Genomic DNA, 6742 nt, shown 5'->3' on the forward strand with positions numbered 1-6742 from the left:
TATAAAACCCTCCATCTGGCGCCAGTTTTTCTTTGCAGCTAAAATGTCTTGCTAGTGACTTTTGCTGCAATTTGCAACAAGACAGCTGCACACATGAGCTGAAGACGTGCGGCACGTTTATTACACCTAAGCACATAAAAAAATATGTGTGTTTGCGACGTGCGCTTACGGGGCAAAATACTCATTTTTCTTTGGCTAAGTGAACTGTCAAAATGACAGGACGCTTCACGAGAATAATAGAAAGTGCATGCGGCAATATCCTGGGGCCGTGAACCCACTACTGCCATAGCGCAGGTAAAAGCCTCGACAGTAAACCCGGGATGAACTTTGATGACTTTGACGCAGAAACTTCCACAATACCGTGATAAAAGCGTTAAGGCTAAACCCCATGAGCGCGATTTTGTGCGCGACAGCGACGAGTGACGGCTTCGAGCGACGGATCGCGCCGTCGCGTGAACAGATAGCTTGGTCTTGTCGCGCGATCGCTCGGTTCGGCAAATCTAGAATTCGTCGATCGTCGCCCGGAAGTGCTATAAGCGACTAGCCTATAGCGCGAAGCCGGAACTGGATGTACATAACTCAAGTACTTCCGATTGTCGCACGGAACGAGCAAACGATTGAATTTTTACACGTGTCAGGATAAGAACCTACTGCAAGACTTTCAGAAATATTTTATGCCGCTTTTTGCAGTAAAACACACAAACTTAAGTTAATAAACCACGCGTCACGCTAGTTTCGGCGCCTATATTGCTGCCCTCATATCGACAGCACAGGAAGGCGTCACTCGAAGTCACCGCTCGCATGAGGTGCGACTTGTAGGCGGCGCGCGAACGCGACAGCCATCTCCATCGCGTCTCTTGTCGCTGTGGCGCGCAAGATCGCTTGCATGGGGTTTATACTTCAAGGAACACGGAAGTCCTGAACCAACGCACCTACCAGTATGGACGCCAAGTGACCCTCTATAGTCCTGATTTGCATCCTCCCGTGTCGGCGCAGCGCTCTCTCCCCCTTTTGCCTCTTTCTATTTCACATTTTTCTTGCCCCCACTGTAGGGTAGCAAACTGATCGCTATTCTGGTGGACCATCGAGCGGCTCCGCTCCCTACATTCTCTCTCTCCTTGGCTTTTCACGATGCAGCGATGGGATTTTCATCTGGGCTCCGCAATTTCCGTCACTTGATAAGCTAGACATTGTTGTAATTATGGTGTTAGCTCAGTAGAAGTATGCCAAATATCAAAAACGGGAAAGCCACCGACTCATGCGCGTCGCGGAAGTATAGTATTCTTCGCGGTCGACTTTCAGGTGTGAACTCGAACGAACAGCTTTGACGTGCGAATACAACCGAGGTGCTGACAATGTCATGGTGAAGCGCTTCTACATTTATAATGAACCCGTTATGCCACTTTTTAAAGCTGTACGAGAGTAATGTTCCCCTCCGGTCGTCGGATGCCACTGCGGGCGAAATAGCCCGCAGCCGCATGTGGACCGCCACACTCGTAATATATATATATATATATATATATATATATATATATATATATATATATATATATATATATATATATATATATATATATATATATATATATATATATATATATATATATGTATATGTATATGTATATATATATATGTATATATATAACCAGCGTGCTGGGATGCGTGCACAGGCAAACAATAACACGTCTCATTCTATGGTCGCGGAGGCTGGCTGTCAGAACGGCAGCAGCGTCGGGAAAATGTATTTCGTGCTGCTTTTCACTGCCCCGCGAACTGAGCGCATAATAAGAACACAGCACAGACGACGCCACGAGCTAAACACGCGGACAACTCTATGAAGACAAAGGTACAGGGGCGGAGCTTCTGCACTTGACTATTTGTACGCAATGTAGTCCTGGAGCGTTCAGCACCGGTTTCGGTTTCGCCAATCTAGCACAATCTCTTTACTTTCGTGAATGCAGCTACAATTATCTCGGCGCGAATCAGTGTATATTCACATCCGATGTGCACCAAGGTCTGAACAGCGAGCATCCCAGCCTGCGTCTAAACTCCGAAGCAGCCGTACGGCGTCGGTTAGGATTTCAACGCGCAACCGACGCTGGCGTCGGTGCAGCCGGCGCAGCAGTCAGCTCGCTAATTCGCTTGTAGATGCCAAACTTTGCGATTTCCAGATGGGCTAGCTCGGTTTCCGTGCGGACGCTACAAACACTTTCTTGTGTGTGTGATTCAAGAGTCTTTTGTTGCTGAAGTTGGTCAACAGCCTCTCAGGGAAGTTGATCGGCGGGATAGCGAGCGACAAACACTCACCAGAAGATACGGGCGCCATCTTGAGTTTGATGAATGTGCAAAACGTGAGACGGTTCCGGGTGTTCGGAAAACTCGAAGGATGAAACTAAAATTGCAATAAAATACCAATACCTGACTGGTGAATATTACGTATCGCTTCAATTTAGGTGCTTTAAAAGAACAACACAAAAATATTTTCTATTTCCCAGGTAAAAAAAACTTCAACAAAACTGCTGGACTATTTCCAGCAGCGGTGAAAGATGCGCGCTTAGTTTCCGTGTCTTTCGCTTCATAGCCAAGAAAATAAATCTGTCCGCGAGTATAGCTGGTGTTACCTCAAAATTGAGGGGCTTTAGTGTTACCCACTCTGCAGCCGCCGCAGGTTACCACCACGCTCAGCCGCATCATGCGCAGGTGCGGTCGGAGTCAAAGAGGGAAAGCGTGCTAAGCACAGCGCGCGCTCATCTCCCCGCCTCCTCGCTCGAGCGCGCGAGAACCCGCTACCGCGCTCCTCAGCACAGGAGCGCGCTCCAGCCACTGCCACCTACCGACGGTATGGACTTCCGGCTACCTCAGAGACACACCTGCTCTTCCCGGCCCGCTACCACCTCCCAGCACTGGCAAGCCTGCTTGAATATGTGTACACAAACGGGCTCCTAGATCGCCAATAGACTCCGGCCTCGCACGGCCTCTGCCCGAGCGCCGGCCATCGCCCCTGGATGATGCTGACGTCTGCTGCCTGAAACCAACTCTCCCTTTCCCCCTCTGTCCTCTCATCTTTCTTTCCCCGCCCCCATTCCCCATTACGCTGCGCCGTGCTCCCATATGGGCTGCAGAACTGAGCGTATTTTCCCTCTACAAAATCACGAAGAAGAAGAAGGAGAAGAAGAAGGCTCACCCTTGCACCTGCAGCAAACGGCGCTCGGCCACATTCGTATCGCTCTTGGGCTTTCTGCTGAATTTTACAGGGACGACGATGGCGGAAATGCGCCTGGAGTGTCACTATAATTTATCTATTAAACGCTGGGCAGGCTATTATATATATATCGCTTTATTACTGGTTTCACGTGGACGCTTTCGATTGAGATCGACCCCGATTGCGATCGAATATCTTGACCACGATTGGCTTCCTGCCGTATCTCTCGCAAATGACCCAATTCCGATTGGAAAGATGATCTCGATTTAGCTTCATCGCGATCGAAAGTGCAGCGTGCATACCCATATACGAGATGTTCTTGTAATGCTGCGGTTCATTCGATAGTTTTGTTCCGTACTTGGGTGTTCCCAAAGGGACTCAAAAGGCAAACAGTAAATCAGTTTAGTTTGACATCGTACTCTTAAAAAAACTCCCTAATTTTTTGATAATAGATTTTAGACGATACTAGATAATAATTAATGGCAAGCTTTCTCGTTTTAACATCACGCCGAAATCGCAAACTTGGTACTGCACTCTGACATTAGACATTGTAACACGTGTTCTTATAGTTGGGTCGTTGCAGTGCCGTAAAAGTTTTGAAAGCTTTCTACATCCCGTGTTTGGCTAGCCTTAAGTACATTGTAGTCAATGTTTACTGATAAAAAGGAATTAACTGTGTTGCACTAGACACCATCAAAATCCATGACGTCATGACGAACTGGTGCGGGAGTTTCAATGTTGTGTACCCACCCGTGTTTTTGTTTTTGCGCCGTGTATGCATTACGAAGCCTCCTCTCACGGTAAAAGTCCACATATTTTAGCTGGAGAGCATATAAAAATATTGTACGAGTTTTCTATTTATTGATACTTTACGTTCACGAAGAATTCCGAGCGTATCAACTATTTATAGCTTCGTAGCTGCTGCCAGCTATAACTCGCTGACAGCAGTCAAAGAGTCACAGGAGTTCCCGGAGTAATTTTTTCCAAACCCACAGACAGGAACAGTAGGCTTGGTGCGCATTCGACACGTTCGATTATAGCATTACTACAGATGAAGATTTTGAATTCTCTTCTTCATTGGCTCCCGTCTCAATTTGGCTCAGGATTATTCTAGGCGATTGAAAAAAGCACCGTTATCAAACCGCCATCTTCCTTGGGTTTTCAATCAGAGAACTTCAGCAAAAGATGTCTCTCGATGTTGAATTGCTCGTCCATCTTTTTCTAGATGCATGCCTTTCAACGTGTACACTTGGCAAGTACAGCAGATCTTTTAACGCCAAAGCTTTACTGAACACAATCCATGAGATATTGTCACGTGGAGTGACGTATGAAGAGCACAATAGCAATACTGTGAAACACGACACTAACTTTTATTGAGCGAACCTGTGCCCACAAAAACAGGCTACACTTAAAAATGGCGACGACGGCGAACACAGTCCGCGATCGTCGAAAATCTGATCAGCGGGTCAAGCGCGTCGGCTTTTATAGAACAGTCGTCGAATGTTCCAGAGTAACCACTGGGGTCCGCGTGCGTTCCACAAAGTTCTACACTATTCGCATCGCACGTACATGTAATCAGATTACGCAAGGTTCGGCGACAACAGACAGCGGATAAAAGCATCGATAACATTCTACAAACTTCCGATACGTGTAGACGCGTCCTGCGCTGAGCGATAACATTTCGTAGACGTTAAAAGCAGTCACCCGTAAAAGATAAACGAGTTCACGTGTCAATATGGATCTTGTAGCTGCTTCAATACGTACGAAAGCAATCACTGTGCTCAATGACATACTTTACCTAAGGTATATCTATACCTAATGATAAAGTGGACGCTCACTCTATTTGGACATGTGGATAATTCGACTGTTTTAAAACTCAGCATGCTGTTTTTGCTAACTCACGACAACACTTTATGTTAGTTAAGTCTACAAGCTTTCAAGCGTGCAAACCACTGCAACTAAGTAAAGCTCGAACACGAAATTTGCCCGATAACTACGAGACTTATTTATCCATATTGGTTCAGTGCCGGCAGTAGGAATTTTGCGGTCAATATATATGATTTTTTCCCCTTAGCGGCTTGAAATCTTGCTTAAATATTTCTTAGATCTGAAAGATGGCGAAGTCACTCTACGAGAAGGAAAATGACATAACATAACACAAATAAATAGAGATTCGGCAGACACTTAAGCCTGTTCACGTCTGTGAATGCGAAAGCATTAAAGCGTTTGTAGACCTCGGAGGGTCGTGAACGCGCTCATTTTATACGCTCATGACGCAGCGCCACCTCCTCCCAGTTGGTTCCACCATCATGTGCCCACTCAGGCACGCACTAGGCCGCACGGTTCGTCAGCCCAATGGCTGCGACCGTGACTTGTGCAATTAATTACTCATCACTTGCGCATCCTTAGACAGCCAGAACCGGGGAGCCATCGTGGTGGTGCGGAAGCGTGCTCGTCTTTCACTCCGGAGGCCCTGGTTCGATTGCCACCAAGACCCGAATGTAACAATTGTGTTTTGAAAAGCCGTGAACTTACCTTGTCTACAGGAACCTCCGTCAGAAATCTGACGTCAATCCGAGCCGTGTGTGACGTTTTTAATTTAATCTTGGTGGTACCATTTCCGATACCATCTTCAGGTCACGCCGACTACGACGGATTTTCGCTCAATAGGACATGTAATAACGTTTAAAAAACAGCGCTATAACCGTACATCGGACAACAGAATAGAAGATGGGACCCACGCAGCGCTGTTTTCGCATTATGTCATCTGATTTTTAATAAAGCTGCGGTCCCAATCAATCCCGCTGGGCCATTTCCACTAGGTTTCGGCGTGTAGCAGTCAGGACAAGGCATATTGAAAACGTTCACCGTAGTCCGAAAATACCCCAGAAGAAACTTCATAATCAATACCCTACAGCTCAGAAGCATAATATGAGTTCTTTGTTATCTGACATTTCCTACGGAGGGCCCTTTCTGAAACTTCTAGACAATTAATAAAATAAACGAAAACAACAGAATAATATTGCCCAACTGAACTGCAGCGAAATAGTATGACGGGGACATTCCTTGCATCGCATGCATCTTGCTAATTGTTTCCCTAGTGAAGAAGCGCAGGGAACCCACAGTCTGTGATGACCTAAATGATGAAACAAAAAAAAATATTCGCAAATGTTTATTATAGGCGGACAAAGGCATAGCAGAACCGATTGCGTTTAACGTAGAAACTTGGGAAGCAGCCGTGTTCACTACTTCGGCGTCATACCGAGGACTATTTGTTATTACTCGGTTCTAAAACATCTGTACAATGGACTGGAAGGGGAAAAAGGAAGGAATGTCTTGTGATTAAAACTACATGGGCAGAAGTGTGTCCGTTAGATATATCAGTGGAAGAACGTCACATAAGAAATATCATATTTAGGTGCAGGGATCCTTACCCTACTATTGAGGAGGAGCTTCACTGAAGCCATAAATGTCAGCCCAACTAAAAAAAAAGAATGCAGGTTGTGTGTAATAATAGAAACACTTTAAGAGAAAGTGCAG

Source organism: Dermacentor andersoni, chromosome 10, assembly GCF_023375885.2.
Source record: "Dermacentor andersoni chromosome 10, qqDerAnde1_hic_scaffold, whole genome shotgun sequence".
In the NCBI taxonomy this organism is placed as follows: Eukaryota; Metazoa; Arthropoda; class Arachnida; order Ixodida; family Ixodidae; genus Dermacentor; species Dermacentor andersoni.